The sequence below is a fragment of the Gymnoscopelus microlampas genome (genome assembly GCF_963454915.1).
Source record: "Gymnoscopelus microlampas genome assembly, chromosome: 15".
Taxonomy (NCBI): domain Eukaryota; kingdom Metazoa; phylum Chordata; class Actinopteri; order Myctophiformes; family Myctophidae; genus Gymnoscopelus; species Gymnoscopelus microlampas.
Window position 1 is genome coordinate 41,168,944 of NC_139952.1, and position 7,500 is coordinate 41,176,443.

Here is a 7,500-nt window from a genome sequence, read left to right on the forward strand (position 1 = left end):
AGGGAGAGAGAGAGAGAGAGAGAGCGAGCGTGAGGAGGAGAAGAGAGGAGGAGAGCGCTTTAGAGGTAGACAGAGGGAGGGAGGGAGGGGGGGGGGGAGGGGGGATGATAGAGGAGATTGAGTGGTTGCAAGCCGCTACATCATGGAGGCAGCGTTGCCACGTCTGCTTATTATAAGTGACTTTGAGGCTTCTTTTTTTTTCTGTGAAGTGGCTTCTAAATATTGGTATAGTTGCTGGTTGTGTAGTTGTTGATCTGGGCTTTTGCTTCATGTATTTTTTAAATTATTATTTTACCCATTAAGACCAGGAACCGCACCCGTCTAACCACTTTAAGCATTATTTTATACTTTGGCTTTTCAAAAATAGCAGATATACAAGCTCATAGTGCGGCACCGAGTGCCGCACTATGAGCTTGTAGATCTGCTATTTTTGTGCCAATCTTTTAATAAATATATATATTTTTCAAAGCAAACATTTTTAATGGGTTAAATCAGTGGTTCTCAAATAATAATAAAGATTTGAAAATCGCAGATCTGCAAGCTCACAGATCTACACGTACACGTACACACATGCTACACATGCACATGCATTTTCAAATAGCTGACGTACAGCGTATAGGTTTAAAGTGTGGCCTATAATAACAGTTGCTTCTTTTGAGCTTGTTTTCATAGACCTGGGTTGCTTATTTCTCCCACAAAATCTGGCAACACTGCATGGTGCAGGTTCTTATATCTATATACACACAGACACACGTACCCGCGCACGTACGCATGTGTTACACATGCACAAACAAAAGGAACACAGATATGGTTGGAGGGGGTTGGGGGGGGTCCTCCATCTTTGCCGAAGCGACTGGGTAATTGGACGGGGGTTGCTATGGAAACAGGGGAAACTGTTTGCCCGGCAGTCGGCGAGCGCTGTGCCCCGGAGCGCCAGACCTGCCTCCGTCCGTCGCCACGCCCACTTCACCCACTCCTCCTCCTCCACACACGCACGCATGCACGCACGCACACGCACACGCACACACACACACACACGCAACAACACACCTTGCTAGCTCCTAGAGATGGACATGAGTGCTTGAGTACTCGATTTGAACATCAGTCGAGCAACATGTAATCATGTTTTGCTTTGTACAAAACAAAAACAAAAAACTACACACACACACACCGCCATTGGTCTACGGTTGGTCTTGGGGATACCTCTCTCTCTCTCTGATTGGTCCTATAGGAAGGCAGGGGCGGGGCCCGGTGCCTTCAGGAGCCAACCAGAAGAAGGCCCCTGATCATTCTGTGTGAAGACTGTCGAACAATACTGATCTCCACGTTCCTTAGTTTTTGCCTTTGACTTCCAGAAACCCAATTTCTCCATATTTGAACTTTTTTTTTCCGCCCCGCAGATTAATACCCTTCTTCATCGTACAAGAGTTTCACACAAAAGGAGAACAAAATTGCCGATTTACAAGATCACAACGCAACAAAAAGAACAATTGTTTAACCTTTTCATATTTTTTAACCCATTAACTCACTGAGTGCCATTAACGTGTTTCACGTGTTTTTACCGCTATGGTGCTGGGTGCCATTAACGTGTTTCACGTGTTTTTGAAAAATTAGCATTTTTTTATTTATTTTTTTAAACATGTTCAGAACCCAAGATATCATCATCTGAAGATGTGCAGCTCCATCCACTCCTTGTTTAACTTAGAACTGAAAAAGGCTGTATCTCGCTTCCTAAGCACTTTTTGTTTTTTGTGAAAAAAACTCTGGCACTGGCAAAATAATATTTTAAAAAATCTGGCAATTATGGCACTCAATTGTACTACCTAGGAGTATGTAAAAGAACAAAAACAAATAAGCAAAACGTTTAAAAAAAAAAAAAAAAAGTTCTGGCACTCAATGAGTTAAGACCTGAGGCGATTCTTAAAAATGTTTAAAACAGTTTGTTTTTTTTTAATCTAAAAAATGTTTTTTCAAGATTTTCAAAAATAGCAGATCTACAAGCTCATAGCGCGGCACTCGGTGCCGCGCTATGAGCTTGTATATATGCTATTTTTGAATAGCCAAAGAAATCTAAAGTGACACAGATGGCGTTCCAGGTCTAAATGGGTTAAATGTACGTTTTCGCAAGCTTCGTAACACAAAACTTATCGTATCGTAGAACTACAGTATCTACCTGAATTTTCGCTATTCATTTTGGAACATACTCTTACAGAACGTTTTCTGTGTGTGTGCGCTCGCGACTACTGTATAATAATTTAATGCAAAGTGCACTAGAATATGGAAATGACTTAAAATGCACGTCCCCACTACTCAGACACTATATGACAGACCAGACAGTGTGTGTGTAGTCCTGAATGCTGTTATGTTCAGCTTCATTTATGCACACTGTGTCTTGCACATGCATTAATTCATGCAAGAGTGTTGGTGCGTGTGTGTGTGTGTGTGTGTGTGTGTGTGTGTGTGTGTGTGTGTGTGTGTGTGTGTGTGTGTGTGTGTGTGTGTGTGTGTGTGTGTGTGGGGGGTGCTCAGTAAGCCATGAAGAGACATCCACTGAGAGCCATCAGTGTTTTAGAAATGCAGCCCTTGCTCTCTCCCTCTCCTACACACACACACACACACACACACACACACACACACACACACACACACACACATCCAAAAAACGTCCAAGAAAGCAGAACAAGGTGTTCTAGTATAGTGTTCTAACCAGTCCAGATACGCCCCGGAGAACATTAGCACTGACAGCTATACGTGAGTGAGTGACTACTAACCGACGAGTAGACCTCAAGGTTAGGATAATAGTTTGGATTCTTCATTTTAGTTTTAGTTAGTGTTGAATATTCTTTTTCTAATTCAGTTACTTTTTAATTACTTTTTAGAGCGGATTCGCTGGTTTGTATTAGTTTTTTTTTTGTTGAAAATGCTAATAGTTTTAATTAGTTATAGTGTTAGTTTTCATTTTTTTATGCTTTGGGTTATTGGTCAGGTGCAGGATTGAAAAGGTGAGAATCGTGTAATAAAAACGTAACAAAAGATTTCATTTAATTTAAAAATGTATAATGTATAATTTTTTAGTTAGTTAAAAGTTTTAGTTAGTTTTGTAAACACACAATACAGTTTCATTTAGTTTATTTTCTTAATTGTCGTTTTTATTTAGTTCAGTTAACCCATTAAGACCTGAAGCCGATTCTACATGTCTCCTAAATCTCAACAGTATTCTGAAAAACTTATGTTTCTATATCAGTGGTGCTCAATCTTTTTCATGTCAAGGACCCCCAAAATGATATGTATTTGGCCGCGGACCCCCATCAAAATATTTTGTTCCAGGGACCCCAGGAAGCAAAGATTTTAGTTAAAAATGTTTGCTTTAAAAATATATATATTCAAAGATTTGCACACATTTTCAAGATTTTTCAAAAATAGCAGATCTACAAGCTCATAGCGCGGCACTCGGTGCCGCGCAATGAGCTTGTATATCTGCTATTTTTTAATAGCCCAAAGTGTAAAATAATGCTTTTTAGCTCAAATCTCAAAATGACACAGTTCCAGGTCTTAATGGGTTAACGGAAATGTTTTATCAATTTTAGTTTTCGTTATTTCGTTAGTTTTTGATAACTATAATAACCTCGCTCTAGACCTACTGCACATAAACAGAGCTGCTACCTTTAAAGGCGTTTTAAAACTGAGGCTTGATTTGTATACTATTCAAATAGTTTTGAGAAAAAATGCTGCTATTTGTCCCAAAGTGACCGCAAAAGATTGCTGCCATTTGTCTCAAAAAGCTTTATACCCTGCATATATAAACATGTATATAACGACACAATGTGACATATAGCTCTGTTTACAAAATGCTGTATCCCCGCCAACTGTATATAGTACTTCCCCCATTTTCAACAGTTTTTATTATATTTTGACATTTACTTTGGCAATGTAAACGTATGTTTTCTCATGCCAATAAAGCTCCTTTGAATTGAACTGAATTGAGTGAGGCCTAAGGGGAAATGTAGTCCAAATATATATATATATATATATATATATATATATATATATATATGGACTTATGGTTGACTGATGGTGATTGCATAAATGTTACATCATCTTGCTGACTAAGTTATAATGCCTATAGGAAGCATGTCGGCACGCTGCAGTGTTTCATTTCATAACACCTAAGGGGAGACGCTTTATATGAACATTATTATTATCAAATTAACGTCCTCCTTGATCATACTGCAGGCCGTCACACAGAACTAAGCATCAAAAGTAGCAGAAATGCGGAGCGAAGCGGGCACGTTTTGAGCTTGTAGATATGCACATAATTTAAAATGTACTTCAAGAACCGAAAGTAGAAAGTATACTCATTGTGCAGAATATCCCATTTGACAAGTTTTCAAAATGTATAAAAAAAATCATTTGAAAATAGCAGATCTACAAGCTCACAATGCGTCGCATCGCGACGCATTGTGAGCTTGTAGATCTGCTATTTTCAAATGGCCAGAATGCATATGGGGCATTAGTGGATAATGTGTGTTTTGTAATAATGATCAAAATCTACAAAGTGACTTTTAACTCAAGATTTCAAATAATTGTAGTGGATCAAAAAAAGTACAATATTTGCCTCTGAGATGTAGCAGAGTAGAAGCAAAAGTATTGAAAATTTGAAATACTCCCAGTAAAGTAAAGAAAAGAAGTACCTAAAGAAATCACTTATTTTCTATCAATTACACACCCCGTGAAGCCTTGAATTCATGGATTTTTTTGGGGCATTTCGCATTCCTAAGCCAATAATTTGATTACCGGCGAAAAGATGCTAATGTATCCGGCAGGAGACACAAAGTAGACTCTTTGTGTCTCCTACCGGAAATACACCCAGTCATCAAATTATTGGCTTAGGAATGCGATAAAAACAAAAAACAAATCCATGAATTCAAGGCTTAATGGGGTGTGTAATTGTTAGAAAACTAGACCATACCCGTGGGGGGATATGCGCACATGATTTGGCAACCCGGGAGGCGAGCCAGCGAACACGAAAACGCTAATAAAAAACAACAGACATTTTGGGGGAAAGCGAAAAAAGCTTCGCTGTTCCGTGCACATGGTAATAGTCAATGGCTGTGTGCAAAATGCAGATCAATTGCTCGAGCCACTGAGGAGAACCTGGCAGAACAGTTTTGGGCTCACCACCCTCACAGAGCTTTGTAGAATTATAGGAGGATAAGTATTTTTTTGGGGTGAACTAATCCTTTAAGTAGAGTACTTGAGTACATGTACTTAGTTACTTTCCGCCACTGAAGGTGACACTGTAATTGGGAACAAGTGCCAATTCAGCAGCCAGCCTGACTCCTGCACCCCTGCTGCCAGGCTATAGAGAGAGACAAGCTTGTGTTTTTGTTTATTTGCGAGTGGACAAGTATTACCCTGCAGAGTGGATTATTTACACACGCAGCGCTGTTAAAGTACAGTGGCGAGTACAGTGGAGACAGTTCAGCCAAAGCTAAGGTATGGCAAGGTTAGGGTTGGGTAACTCCCAGAGATTAAAATAAGGGACACCTATCCTTGCCGCACGGCTGAAAACCCTCCCAGAAATGCATAGAAAACTATGCATTATACCTATAACACAATACAAACACAATGGTCTTACACCTGCATTAGGCCACTATTCATGATGTATTTGTTTTGCCAAGGTATGGCACCTGGCATACCTTGCCACACTCAATTGACTCCCCTGGACAAGTACTACCCTGCAGAGTGGATTCTTTACACGCGCGGCACTGTAAAAGTGAGTGGTACTGTATAGTCACTTGATTTGAGGTGTGTTGGTCAGTGCAAAAATAATGAATGTCGTAGTGGTGATGTTTAGCCTTGCTTTGGGGGGAATTTTGCCTGCTCTGATCGGTGGTGGAAAAAGTACTAAAATGTTTTACTTAAAGGTAGGGTAAGTGATATTTTTTGGTTAAAACAAAAAGGTTTTTGATGAAAGGTTAAAGCACTATATAATAGTACTCATTGCTATAGAGTGTTTGTTCAGTAACAGGGGTCTCTCTGTCTCTCCAGCTATTTGATACAGAAAATACCCATTTATAGAGCCCATATACCCATTTATAGAGTACCCATTTATCAGCTTCATTATTTTAGTGTTCCAGTTCCAATTTTGCATGCTAATTTCTTGCTGTCATCACTTCCAATTTCAATTGTTTAATCTGTAGGCTATCCTGTCTGAGTTCTCTGTCCTGATTGGATAAAATTGGTGTCCTGAGCTGAAAATACATTTTCTGTTTAATAAAAAGCTGGAGAGACATGGAGACTCCTGTTACTGAACAAACACTCTATAACTCTCTAGTACAAATGCTCAAAAACGCTGTGGCACTGGCTGCACACTGCCAGAAAAAAAAACTCTGGCAGTGAATGAGTTAATTTACGAAAAGAAGCACAAAAAGTTAGAATATGGAGATTTTATGGAGGTTTCTGCCCCGACAGCAACGATATCCATGTGCCAATCTCTCTCTCTCTCTCACACGCACACAATATGTATTTATGTCCACATAAACAGAAGTAAAAGAACACCTCGTACAAAGGACATCAACACTGCCAGCGCAGTCAGACAATAGGAAAAGCCAGCCAGTTACAAAGTGCCTAGACGGCAGCATTGTCACACACACACACACACACACACACACACACACACACACACACACACACACACACACACACACACACACACACACACACACACACACACACACACACACACACACACACACACACACACACACACACGCAGAGTGGTGTAAAGTAACTAATTACAATTACTCAAGTACTTAAGTACACTTTTGAGGTATTATTTTTACTTTACTGGAGTCTTTCCAATTTTCTGTACTTTTACTTCTACTTCATGACATCTCAGAGGCAAATATTGTAATTTTACTCCACTACAATTATTTGAAAACTTTAGTTACTAGTTTACTTTGTAGATTTTGATTATTATTACAAAACATGCATTAATCAGTTCTGTATCACCATTTGAAAATAGCAGATCTACAAGCTCACAATGCGTCGCATCGCGACGCATTGTGAGCTTGTAGATCTGCTATTTTCAAGTTTACTTTGTAGATTTTGATTATTATTACAAAACATGCATTAATCAGTTCTGTATCACCATTTGAAAATAGCAGATCTACAAGCTCACAATGCGTCGCGATGCGACGCATTGTGAGCTTGTAGATCTGCTATTTTCAAATGATTTTTTGAAAACTTGTGAAATGGGACATTCTGCATGATGAGTACTTTCTACTTTTGGCGCCTTAAGTACGTTTTGATACCAATACTTTTACTCAAGTAAATTTTGAGTTCCGGACTTTTACTTGTAACTTTATTATTTATACATTACAGTATTGATACATTTACTTAAGTAAAACATTTGAGTACTTTTTCCACCACCACCACCACTGCGCACGCACGCACGCACGCACGCACGCACACACGCACACACGCACACACACACAC

General features: G+C 39.3%; 1 protein-coding gene across 1 annotated transcript in view; it reads right to left on the minus strand.

The window, feature by feature from the left end:
- elmo1 (engulfment and cell motility 1 (ced-12 homolog, C. elegans)) overlaps nucleotides 1–7,500 on the minus strand; it is a 151,109-nt gene that overhangs the window by 62,347 nt on the left and 81,262 nt on the right.